The sequence below is a fragment of the Neoarius graeffei genome, chromosome 8 (genome assembly GCF_027579695.1).
Source record: "Neoarius graeffei isolate fNeoGra1 chromosome 8, fNeoGra1.pri, whole genome shotgun sequence".
Lineage (NCBI taxonomy): Eukaryota > Metazoa > Chordata > Actinopteri > Siluriformes > Ariidae > Neoarius > Neoarius graeffei.
Genome location: NC_083576.1, coordinates 18,592,012 through 18,604,919, shown reverse-complemented (window position 1 = coordinate 18,604,919; position 12,908 = coordinate 18,592,012). Strand labels below are relative to the sequence as shown.

The window sequence follows — 12,908 nt, the reverse complement described above, 5'->3', positions numbered from 1 at the left end:
CCAAACTGTGCAAACTATGCTCCACTCCGGACATCCACTCCAGAGATTACGAATCTCTCATGTCAGTGCCGATCTGAATCCGGAACAGGAATTCCTTCATGCCTGCATTCACATCCTGGTTTTCTCTGCTGTTATAAAAACACTGTTCTCAGACAGGAACTTTGCCAGAACATCTCGCTTTGCTTCTAGCTGTTTCTGTGCCTCGGTTATGTTTCATGATTGTTTGTGCAAGCTCATTTTTCTAGTTCATGTTGTTTGCACTCAGGGTTTATTATAGTTCATGTTTTTTGCACTAGGTTTTTTTTCTTGTTGGTTTTTTGTCCTAGCATTTTTTTGTCCTTGCCTGTTTCGTGTTTTTGTCTCGTTTTCTGTCTCTTGTTATCTGGATTATTTTTGCCATTTGTTTTTGTCCTGTTTGTTTACCCTTGTGCCATGCCCTTTTCCCTGGATTAAATCTCTCTCTATTTATTTGATTACTGTCTGTGTTCTGCTTGTGGATCCTTATCTCACCACACCTCCACAACCCCTAACAGTACATTCTGGCCAACATGGATCCAGTGGAACTCACCCGTCTGAGAACGGCCATCCAGCAGCAAGGGACTCTCCTCAGGACCCATTAGCAAGACCTCCAACAGATTACACAGAACCTTGCCACCCTGTCAACTCATTCAACCTCCTCACCACACAAACGCAGCACTATCAAGCCGTGCTTACCTCTGCCCAGCAGTCTCCAACTTCAGCTCCTGCCACTGCCTTTTCCCATGAGCCAAGACTTCCTGCACCTCAGCCCTATGATGGAGAGCCAGGTACTTGTAGATCATTCTTGTCTCAATGCTCATTGATCATGGAGATGCAACCTCTGACCTTCCCCACAGAATCCTCCCAGGTGGCATATATCATCACGCTCCTCACTGGCAAGGCCAGGGAGTGGGGAACAGCTGCCTGGAACACTGACGCTCCCTTCTGCTCCTGTTTCAAAGATTTCTCAGAAGAGATGAGGCAAACTTTCGATTGCTATCTATCCGGCCGGGAGGCTGCTAGGAAACCTATGGAGCTGCGGCAGGGGTCCTGGTCTGCCTCGAACTATGCCATCGAGTTCCAGACATTGGCGGCATCGTGCGGTTGGAACAAGAATGCCTAGGTAGACGCATTCCTGCATGGCTTGTCTGACATCATTAAGGATGAGCTGGTATCACAGGAACTGCCATTGGACCTCTCCAGTCTCATGGACCTCGCCAACCTTATCGATGCCTGGATCCAGCAATGGAGGAGAGAGAAGACCCGCTCCACCTCCCGCCTTGTCCGTCAAACCTATGCAGGTAGACCAGGTATGGGTGTCAGTGGAGGAACAACGATGGTGGAGCACAGGGTCCTGTTTCTACTGCGGTGAGCGAGGACACACCTGCCAAGCTTGCCTGCTAAAAGGACGAGCCCCACCAGTGAATTGAGGGGCCAACCAGCCCCCCGCTGATCGACCATTACTCCCTGTCATCATTATCCATGACAACCAGCATCACTATCTCCAGGCCCTCATCGACTCAGGGGCAGACAGGAACCTCATCTGCTCCGCCACTGCCAAGCATCTGGGAATTCCGCTACTCGCCCTCGATGTCCCTCTCACAGTTCTGACACTCAATGGCACTGGCTTGACCACCATCACCCACCTTACCACCCTGCTCACCCTGAGGATTTCTGGTAACCACTCAGAAACCATCCAGCTCCATGTCATGAACAACCCCTACATACCCATCATCCTAGGATTACCCTGGTTAATGCTGCACAACCCTAACCTAAACTGGGCCAATAACACCATCCTAGGCTGGAGCCATTCCTGCCTAGCTTCCTGCCTGAACTCCACTCTGCATCCTGCCAGACCACCACAGCTTCCAGCCAGTGAGTTTCCTGACCTCTCTCATGTGCCTCCAGAATACCTGGACTTAAGACTTGTTTTCAGCAAGACCCAAGCAGTGTCCCTCCCTCCTTACAGACCCTATGACTGCAGAATCGACCTCCTTCCTGGGACAGTGCCACCCAAAAGGCAACTCTACTCTCTGTCTCCCGTCGAAAGGCAAGCTATGGAGAAGTATATCTCAGAGTCTCTGGCAGCTGGGATCATATGCCCTTCCTCCCCAGCAGGGGCAGGATTCTTCTTCATGGATAAGGACAAGTCGCTCCGCCCATGCATTGATTATCAAGGTCTCAACGCCATCACAGTCAAGAACTGCTACCCACTACCACACATGACTATGGCCTTTGAACTACTCCAGGGAGCCAAGATATTCACCAAGTTGGACTTGCGCAATGCTTACCATCTCGTCAGGCTCAGGGTGAGGGAAGAGTGGAAGACTGCCTTCAACACCACCACTGGCCACTACGAGTACCTTGTGGTCCCTTTCAGCCTGACCAACGCGCCCACAGTCTTCCAGGTACTCGTTAATGATGTCCTGAGGGACTTTCTCAACATCTTCATTTTTGTGTACCTGGATGACATCCTGATCTTCTCCTGCTCCCTGGAGGAACATCAGGGCCATGTCCGGCAAGTCCTCCAATGCCTGCTAGAGAATAAGCTATGTGTCAAGGCAAAGAAAAGCAAATTTCACCAAAGCTCTGTATTGTTTTCTGGGGTTCATCTCCCTGGCTAGGATCCAGATGGACCCCCTCAAGCTTGAGGCAGTCGTTGACTGGCTCACCCCATCCTCGCGATGAGAGCTCCAGCATTTCTTTGGATTTGCCAATTTCTACCAGCGCTTTAACTGCAACTTCAGCACAGTGGCCGGACCTCTCACAGATTTAACCTCGATTAAGACCTCATTCAAGTGGGGTGAGGAAGTGGAGAGCCTTCTCCATGCTCAAGCACAAGTTCACCACAGCACCCATTCTCACCATACCCAATCCCACAAAACAGTTTATTGTGGAGGTCGACGCTTCTGAGTCTGGGGTCGGAGCCATCCTCTCCCAGAGGGCCAATGATAATGTCCACCCCTGCTCCTTCTCTCACCAGCTGTCCCCTGCTGAACAAAATTACGACATCAGCGACAGAGAGCTGTTAGTCATCAAGGTAGCCTTAGAAGAGTGGAGGCACTGGCTCAAGGGGTCCAATCTCCCCTTCCTTGTCTGGACTGACCACAAGAATCTGGAATACCTCAAATCCGCCAAACACCTTAACTCACGGCAAGCCCGACGGTCTCTCTTCTCCCATTTCCAATTCATGCTCTCCTACCACCCAGGCTCCAAGAACGGCAAACCTGATGCCCTGTCCAGGATATTCTCTGCCTGCCAGGAGGAGTCTAGTATGCCTGAAACCATCCTCCCTCCACGCTGTCTGGTGGGGGCCGCCCTACTTGAGGTAGAGACATTGGTGCAGAAGGCCCTGTAGCAGGACCCTGGAGAAAGTAACTCAAGCAACATACCACCTAACCATCTGCTTGTTCCCTGTTCTGTGTGAACCCAGGTGCTGCAGTGGGATCATGGCTCCAAGTTGGCTTGTCATCCGGAAGCTGCTCAAACCCTGGCACTCATCCAACAGCGCTTCTGGTGGCCATCCATCAAGGAAGATGTCCAGGAGTTCATGGCAGCCTGCAACACATGTGCCCAGAACAAGACAGCCAGTCAACCCCCTGCCAGCCTGCTAAGACCCCTCCCTATTCCTCATTGACCCTGGTCTCACATCGCCCTGGACTTCGTCACAGGACTCCCCAACTCAGGTGGCAACACATGCACCCTCAGTTTTTGACCAGTTCTCCAAGACAGTCCATTTCATCCCTCTGCCCAAGCTTCCCACAGCTAAAGAAACCGCCGAGTTACTCATCATTCACATTTTCCACCTACACGGACTCCCCACTGACATCGTTTCCGACTGGGGTCCTCAGTTCACTGTACAATTCTGGAGGGCCTTCTGCAAACTCATTGGGGCCTCCTGTAGCCTCTCCTCAGGGTTCCGTCCTCAAACCAACGGCCAGGCGGAATGGGCGAATCAAGCTTTGGAGGTGGCACTCAGGTGCATGATGTCCAGGGATGCCACTTCTTGGAGTAAGTACTTACCTTGGGTCTAGTACACTCACAAGACTCTCCCTTCATCTGCCACAGGCCTCTCACCCTTCCAGTGCTCCCTAGGTTACCAACCACCACTCTTCCCCAACCAAGAGGAGGTCACCATACCCTCAGCCCAGACCTTCATATGCCACTGCAGAAGGACGTGGGCATTGGCTCGGAGAAGACTCATTCGCTCCACCCTAGCATCCAAGAGGCAGGCTGACAAACACTGCTATAAGGCACCCATTTACCGGGTGGGGCAACGAGTCATGCTCTCCACATGCCATCTGCCACTCAGAACCGTCTCCCGCAAGCTGGTGCCCAGATACCTAGGACCCTTCCTCATCAGCAAGGTAATCAATCCATGTTCTGTCAGACTGGCATTACCACTCACCATGCGATGTATTCACCCCACTTTCTATGTGTCACAGCTTAAACCTCTGGTCTCTAGTTCTTTGTTGAAGGAGGAAATGCATGGAGGAGAGTTGGAGTGGTTTATAGCACAAGCAGAAGTGGACAAAGTACCCAAGTTTATTATTTAAGTCAAAGTACAGTTCCCACAGGTTAAATGTTACTCTGATACAAGTGAAAGTTGTCCAGTCAAATTTTTACTTAAGTTAAAGTACTGAAGTACTTGCTTGGAAAAATACTTAAGTATTAAAAGTACATTTTCTGTCAATGCATTGTTGGCACAACACTTACAAAACCTAATGCCTCTGAAGCAACCAACTGGATTTTCTGACTAGTTTGTAGAACCTGCAGAGCTGAAGCGCCACTTGACATGCAAGTGGTCTTTTCAAACTCGAAATCATATTGGGTAGGTAATGTTACTAGAAAAAGATTTCAACATTCTGTTTATTTGGCAAGATTATGCAAAAGTTAATGTGATTCATGTTAGCGTAGCTCTTTTTTTTTTTAACACACTAACCAACAGTGTCCAAGTTAACTTGTTATGTGTTAACATTAGCCATGGACAAGGCTGTAGCAACTTGGTGAGCAAACCTATAGAAAGTCATTTGACTAACCAGACTGCATAGCTATTACAACATTATCACTAGCTCTAAAAGCACAGACAACTTCACTGCAAGCTTTCTCTTAGAATAAAACATTTACCGGTACATACCTTAATATGCTTCTGCAGGTCAGACAGTTCATTTTTGGCAAACAAATCAAACATTTAAATCGAAATGAATCTTTAATCCTTTCTGAAAACTGAAACATGGGTTCTACTGTACAGTAGGTATGGCCATGGGTGTGTGAATTCCCCAGAAGAACTGCCTCCTTCCATTCTGCCATCAACGAATCATGTTCAAATAATACTGCTGAGAAAATGAACTTGATTTTATCCAGTCTATGGACGTGACCTGACCCAAGTGATTTATTAATAGGCTGTCTCAGTGTCACCTGTGGGGGGGAATCATGTTTTATAAAAGAAACAAACAAAAAAAAAATCCGCTTTCAATGCTGCTTCATAGTAACGAGGACCTTAATAGAAATGTAGTGGAGCTTTCAAATGGAGTGAAGTTAAAGTCACAAGTTTCCACAAAAAATAAATAAATAAATAAATAAATAAATACTCAAAGTAAAGTGGTGCTTGAAAGTTTGTGAACCCTTTAGGATTTTCTATATTTCTGCATATGACCTAAAACATCAGGTTTTCACACAAGTATAGAGAACCCAGTTAAACAAATGAGACAAAAAAAATTACTTGGTAATTTAATTATTGAGGAAAATGATCCAATATTACATATTTGTGAGTGGCAAAAGTATGTAAACCTCTAGGATTAGCAATTAATTTGAAGGTGAAATTAGTCAGGTGTTTTCAGTCAATGGGATAAGTGTGAGTGGGCACCCTGTTTTATTTAAAGAACAGGGATCTATCTAAGTCTGATCTTCACAGCACATGTTTGTGGAAGTGTATCATGGCACGAAAAAAGGAGATTTCTGAGAACCTCAGAAAAAGCGCTGTTGATGCTCATCAGGCTGGACAAGGTTACAAAACCATCTCTAAAGAATTTGGACTCCACCAATCCACAGTTAGACAGATTGTGTACAAATGGAGGAAATTCAAGACCATTGTTACCCTCCCCAGGAGTGGTCGACCAACAAAGATCACTCCAAGAGCAAGGCATGTAATAGTCCGTGAGGTCACAAAGGACCCCAGGGTAACTTTTAAAGGTCAACTAAGTTAAAAAAACAAAATTCCACGGTTATCCAAGTGTTTTCATGTATCCAGAGAGATACCTTACATTTCTGAGCGTGATTTTGTGAATGTGCACTAATTGCTGGAAAGCGGTATTTCATCTGTTTTTCAGGACCCAAAGCTCCACCCTTCAAAAAATAAACTTACGAGCACGAGATAGGTCACGCGACCTCATGACGTATGTTTCAGAATAACATGGTGGCATAGTCGTTGCACCTGGACTGAAGTGCTGAAAGTAATTTGAGTTGATTTAGTTACTTACAAAGACAGAGTTTTCATCTAGAGTCCCCAGCCATGCCTACTTGGTGTATAATCGCAGGTTGTGGCAATACATATAAAGACGGGGTAAGCTTTCATCGCTTCCCCAAAGATGAGACCATCAAAAAGGCATGGGTCAAGAAGGTGAGGCTGACGTGAGCGAAATGGAAGGGACCATCCTTCCATAGTGTCATCAATCAATTTGCACCAAAAATGAAGTAGTACAGATATCATGGCATCCTCAGCAGGTAAGTTCATACCTCTCGCTAATCTTGATAACTCAGAATGTTGCTGTTTTCATGCTGATAATAGATCACATTCAGTATCAATATTAACAGCATCAACAAAATAATTGTTTCTTTCCTATCATTTCTATCTCAGGATTCATTTGGCAGCACTACACTACAATGCAAACAGTGACAGAGAGCAGGCAAGGACAAGTAAAGGGGACCTACGCTATAGTATTCAAAAACCAAAGTACAAGCCAGGAAGTGCTTCAGCTAAGCCAGTCAAAGAACCATGCAACTACTGTAAGTCAAAGGTGGAAAATGTCACGTTATGTAGGTTGTGATTTCCCCCATACATTTGTCACATATTGGCTTTGCACTGATTTGTAAAACGTTTTACCTAGTGTTACAAAACAGACAGCCCACCAAAACTAAAAGCAGTAATCTTCTTTTGAATGTTTGACACGTTTTTTTTAATGTGTGTAGCCTATGTTGAGGAACTCATGGCTGATGTATTGGAGCAAGACTTTGACACTTCACCACCAGAGAGGCAGCCATCACCACCACCTTTGAGCAGCGGCCATGTGTACCACCCCCCCCCCCCCCCCCCCCCAAAGAGGAGATAATCCGATGCCATCACAGCCGATTTTCCAAAAAATGATTGTATTGGGCTGTATGTACACATCAGAGAAACTTTTGATGGGCAAATGTGTGTCATGTATGATCTTGTGCCTTTTTGGGTCTTTGAAAACTTTTTCAGTTCTGTTTCAACACCATACATTATTATTATTATTATTTTTTTTTTTTGTTATCATTGCTGAGGTTATTTCAGGCAAGTGTTAGTGTTGATTATGGACATATAATGTATCCACATTGGATTGGGAAGGATTGCTGTGTGAATCCTTTTCCCAGGTCTTTGGACCTCTGGTTTGTCTTTGTTATAGGGTTAACAAATGCATTATAACAAATAAATCTGATTCAAGTATACATTCAAACGTCTTTATTTGCCACATTACACCACATCCTGGAAACCTGTATATTCAGTGGATGGGAATGTCTCCCGGATCTTTGTGACTGCACAGGATGGCAGTGGAACACGAACATGACGGCCTAGGTACTCCCAGCACCTTCTAGCCAGCTGCTGATATGCAGTATGTCTGAATTTCCTGTAGAGCAAAGAAATGTCAAGAATGTGCCTTCATTAATAATAGGTCATTTGGAATTCCAACCATTATTCAATGTACTTTGTGAAATTACTTTGTGTGTGTTTTTATTATTATTATTTTACTACAGTAGTGATGACTTTAGCTGCAGCAATACATGAAATCTTGGCACTTTTGTTACCAATCAGAGTTCTAGGGGGACAACTCACTCATTTTCAGATGGATCCTGCCTTGCATGCCCACCATACTGCTGCACATACTGGCAGTGTGCTGTCTCCAGTACCCATCTATCCAGGCAGACTGTTTGAAAGCCTGGGTGAGACATGATGCACTCTAGTTGTGCATTCTGTTGCTCATTGTAGGCTTGTATTTTTGCAGCCACTTCGGGGATCTCTCTGCAGCACACTGATTCGACCGCAGTCGGCATTGACGCACAGGCAGAGCATGTGCACCTGTGTCACGGAGTGAAAATAGTCAACCTACAAATCAGGGCATTGAAATAATAACATCTTATTTGCTACACAGGCCTACACCTTTCGTGACACCCAAGATCACCTTGCAGAAATAATGAAGTATACAAAACAAGTAGAATGTTGTAATAACACACGAAAATATCTGTTCAAATCCTAGGCTTTTGAAAAGATGTCCCTGATGACAAAATACTGTGCTGTATTGCCGTTTTTACAACAAAGAGTCGGTGGGCCTGGATGCCTGACATAATCACGTTGCAGTAGACCTCAAATGGAAAATGAGAGGGTGCTGTCTATAACATATCGGTAGCCTGCTTTTCACCCGTTGAGACTGGTACCTTGTTAGAGGTTAGAAAGTCAGGTGTTGCGATGCTAGTCTGAGCAATTGCCAATTCGGTTCAGGTTGCAAAGCCAATGTGAGTTTGGTTGACTACTACAATACAACATTTTGGGTCGACAGCTTTTCCCCCTGTAGGCTACTACTACTTCATTGACATCACTACGACTGATTTGTAGCCTACTTGTACAGGCAACACATGAAATAGCATTGCTATCATCTGGTAAAAAGAAAGAAAAACAAAGTAAACAAACAAACAACAATAATAATGAAAATGTTCATAAACGTGGTTTGTAAATTATAGCTTATAGGCTATGCTAGCGGGCGGCACGGTGGTGTAGTGGTTAGCGCTGTCGCCTCACAGCAAGAAGGTCCTGGGTTCGAGCCCCGGGGCCGGCGAGGGCCTTTCTGTGTGGAGTTTGCATGTTCTCCCCGTGTCCGCATGGGTTTCCTCCGGGTGCTCCGGTTTCCCCCACAGTCCAAAGACATGCAGGTTAGGTTAACTGGTGACTCTAAATTGACCGTAGGTGTGAATGGTTGTCTGTGTCTATGTGTCAGGCCCTGTGATGACCTGGCGACTTGTCCAGGGTGTACCCTGCCTTTCGCCCGTAGTCAGCTGGGATAGGCTCCAGCTTGCCTGCGACCCTGTAGAAGGATAAAGCGGCTAGAGATAATGAGATGAGATGAGATGAGGCTATGCTAGCCTCACCCTTTCACAGACACTGTTTTCACCTTTATTTATTTTCCCTTCAAGATATAAGTGATATTGGCACACTAGACATTGAAATGTGGACATAGGCTATGTACCAATTGATGTTCCCCAACCGAGCACTGCCGTCGCCTCCTGCAGCCTCCATGCCTCCATGCACACGAGGCTGGGGGTTCGAATAAATATGGCTGGACACCTCTCCTCGGCTCATCTTGGTCGGATATATCGCTGGAACTGGATGCCATGTCGTTCAGCTCAATCACTCACCACCTCACAAATATTCTACTTGCATGCGCGTCACTTATGTACCCTACCCTACCTGATAAAAAAAAATGAAAAAGCATGATGCAGGACACATTCAGGGCTTATTACCTGTTGTGAAACACTATGGAAAACAATGCACAACATAATGTGTCCCTTTTATTTCGATCCTTATTGATCATTTCCACAAAAACTGCAGGGAGTTCTTCAGGTACTTTCTGCATTGTATTCTGAAACGTATGTCATCACCTGTTGTCCAATCAGAAAGGGATATTTTGCAACTTCACTAAAAATATACGATTTTGAGAAGAACAACTTTCTTGCTTTACTTCCAAGTCGGGTTTTGTGTTTTTAGGTAAGAATAAACATATTATGAAAGTTAATTTTTTTAACTTAGTTGACCTTTAAGCAACTGAAGACCTCTCTCACATCGGCTAATGTTCATGAGTCCACTATCAGGAGAACACTGAACAACAATGGTGTGCATGGCAGGGTTGCAAGGAGAAAGCCACTGCTCTCCAAAAAGAACATTGCTGCTCATCTGCAGTTTGCTAAAGATCATGTGGACAAGCCAGAAGGTTATTGGGAAAATGTTTTGTGAATGGATGAGACCAAAATAGAACTTTTTGGTTTAAATGAGAAGCGTTATGTTTGGAGAAAGAAAAACACTGCATTCCAGCATAAGAACCTCATCCCATCTGTGAAAGATGGTGGTGGTAGTATCATCATTTGGGCCAGGATGGCTTGTCATCATTGATGGAACAATGAATTCTGAATTCATCTCATCTCATCTCATTATCTCTAGCTGCTTTATCCTTCTACAGGGTCGCAGGCAAGCTGGAGCCTATCCCAGCTGAATACGGGCAAAAGGCGGGGTACACCCTGGACAAGTCGCTAGGTCATCACAGGACTGACACATAGACACAGACAACCACTCACACTCACACCTACGGTCAATTTAGAGTCACCAGTTAACCTAACCTGCATGTCTTTGGACTGTGGGGGAAACCGGAGCACCCGGAGGAAACCCACGCGGACAACATGCAAACTCCACACAGAAAGGCCCTCGCCAGCCCCGGGGCTCGAACCCAGGACCTTCTTGCTGTGAGGCGACAGCGCTAACCACTACACCACCGTGCCGCCCTGAATTCTGAAATATACCAGTGAATTCTAAAGGAAAATGTCAGGACATCTGTCCATGAACTGAATCTCAAGAGAAGGTGGGTCATGCAGCAAGACAACAACCCTAAGCACACAAGTCATTCCACCAAAGAATGGTTAAAGAAGAATAAAGTTAAGTCAAAGTCCTCACCTTAATCCAATCGAAATGTTGTGGAAGGACCTGAAGCAAGCCGTTCATGTGAGGAAACCCACCAACATCCCAGAGTTGAAGCTGTTCTGTACAGAGGAATGGGCTAAAATTCCTCCAAGCCAGTGTGCAGGACTGATCAACAGTTACTGGAAATGTTTAGTTTCAGTTATTGCTGCACAAGGGGGTCACACCAGATACTGAAAGCAAAGGTTCACATACTTTTGCCACTCACAGATAGGTAATATTGGATCATTTTCCTCAATAAATAAATGATCAAGGGTCATATTTTTGTCTCATTTGTTTACCTGGGTTCTCTTTATCTACTTTAAGGACTTGTGTGAAAATCTGATTGTTTTGTTCATATTTATGCAGAAATATAGAACATTCTAAAGGGTTCACAAACTTTCAAGCACCACTGTATTTTAGTTTATAGTAAATGCCTGGTGGCCTGGGAAAAGTTTTCACATTGTCAAATTTTGACATTTTCTACAATGAACATTTTTTTAAATTACATGCTCTCTTGAAACATTTCTCTATTCTTTTTTTTTTGCATGTATGTCAAAACTAAAGTTCTAGCATTTTTAAGTCTGCAAAAGTGCGAGGGGGAGGAGGAAATGCAATTATTCTGATTTTTTTTCAATGACTTGCCTCCTCTGCATTTGTTACCTACTTATAGAAAACGACGAACAAATTTTAAGATGATTTTCTGCTCACAAAGTCAAGTTTAATTTTATAGCGCTTTTAACAACAGACATTGTCACAAAGCAGCTTTACAGAATTTTAATGACTTTAACCATGAGCTAATTTATCCCTAATGAGCAAGCCTGTGGTGACAGTGACAAGGAAGACAACAACCCTAAGCACACAAGTCATTCCACCAAAGAATGGTTAAAGAAGAATAAAGTTAAGTCAAAGTCCTCACCTTAATCCAATCGAAATGTTGTGGAAGGACCTGAAGCACGCCGTTCATGTGAGGAAACCCACCAACATCCCAGAGTTGAAGCTGTTCTGTACAGAGGAATGGGCTAAAATTCCTCCAAGCCAGTGTGCAGGACTGATCAACAGTTACTGGAAATGTTTAGTTTCAGTTATTGCTGCACAAGGGGGTCACACCAGATACTGAAAGCAAAGGTTCACATACTTTTGCCACTCACAGATAGGTAATATTGAATCATTTTCCTCAATAAATAAATGACCAATATAATATTTTTGTCTCTTTTAAGTGGGTTCTCTTTTTTTACTTTTAGGACTTGTGTGAAAATATGATGTTTTATTTCATATTTATGCAGAAATATAGAAAATTCTAAAGGGTTCACAAACTTTCAAGCACCACTGTACAGATACTCAGCGTACTTAAGTACAGTACTCAAGTAAGTGTACTTTGTTTCTGTCCACCTCTGGACACAAGGATGCCCAAGAAACTGAAAAGTTGAGTGTACAAAACAATAGTGAGACCAACCCTACTCTATGGAGCAGAAGTATGGCCAGTGAAGAAGAACCAACTTGACAGACTAGAGGTGGCAGAGATGAGGTGCCTCAGAGCTATAGAGGGGTTTCTAGGAAAGATAAACTAAGAAATAAGACCATCAGAGAAGGAACAAAAGTTAGACAATTGAGAGAGAAGATACAAGAGAGCAGACTTGGCTGGTATGGACACATAAAGAGGAAAGATGATGCCTTGTTCTCCTCTATGCAGTCAGCTTATTGCAGAAATTTAGCACTGAAACTGCTCTTCTACGAGTCCAAAATGACATTCTTGTGTCTCTCGATCGCGAAGATGAAGTACTACTTGTTTTGCTGGATTATTCTTCAGCCTTCAAGACAATTAATCATTCTGCTCTTCTCTGGCATCTGGAAAATCGTTTTGGTGTCAGAGGTCTGGCTCTCTTGTGGTTCTGTTCATATTTAGAAGATTGACATCAGTTTCTCAGTATTC

General features: G+C 44.5%; 1 pseudogene; it reads left to right on the top strand.

Annotated features, from left to right (window-relative positions):
• Window positions 1–2,706, top strand: part of LOC132889863 (uncharacterized) — a 35,966-nt pseudogene extending 33,260 nt beyond the window's left edge.
• The last annotated feature ends 10,202 nt before the right edge of the window (window positions 2,707–12,908 follow it).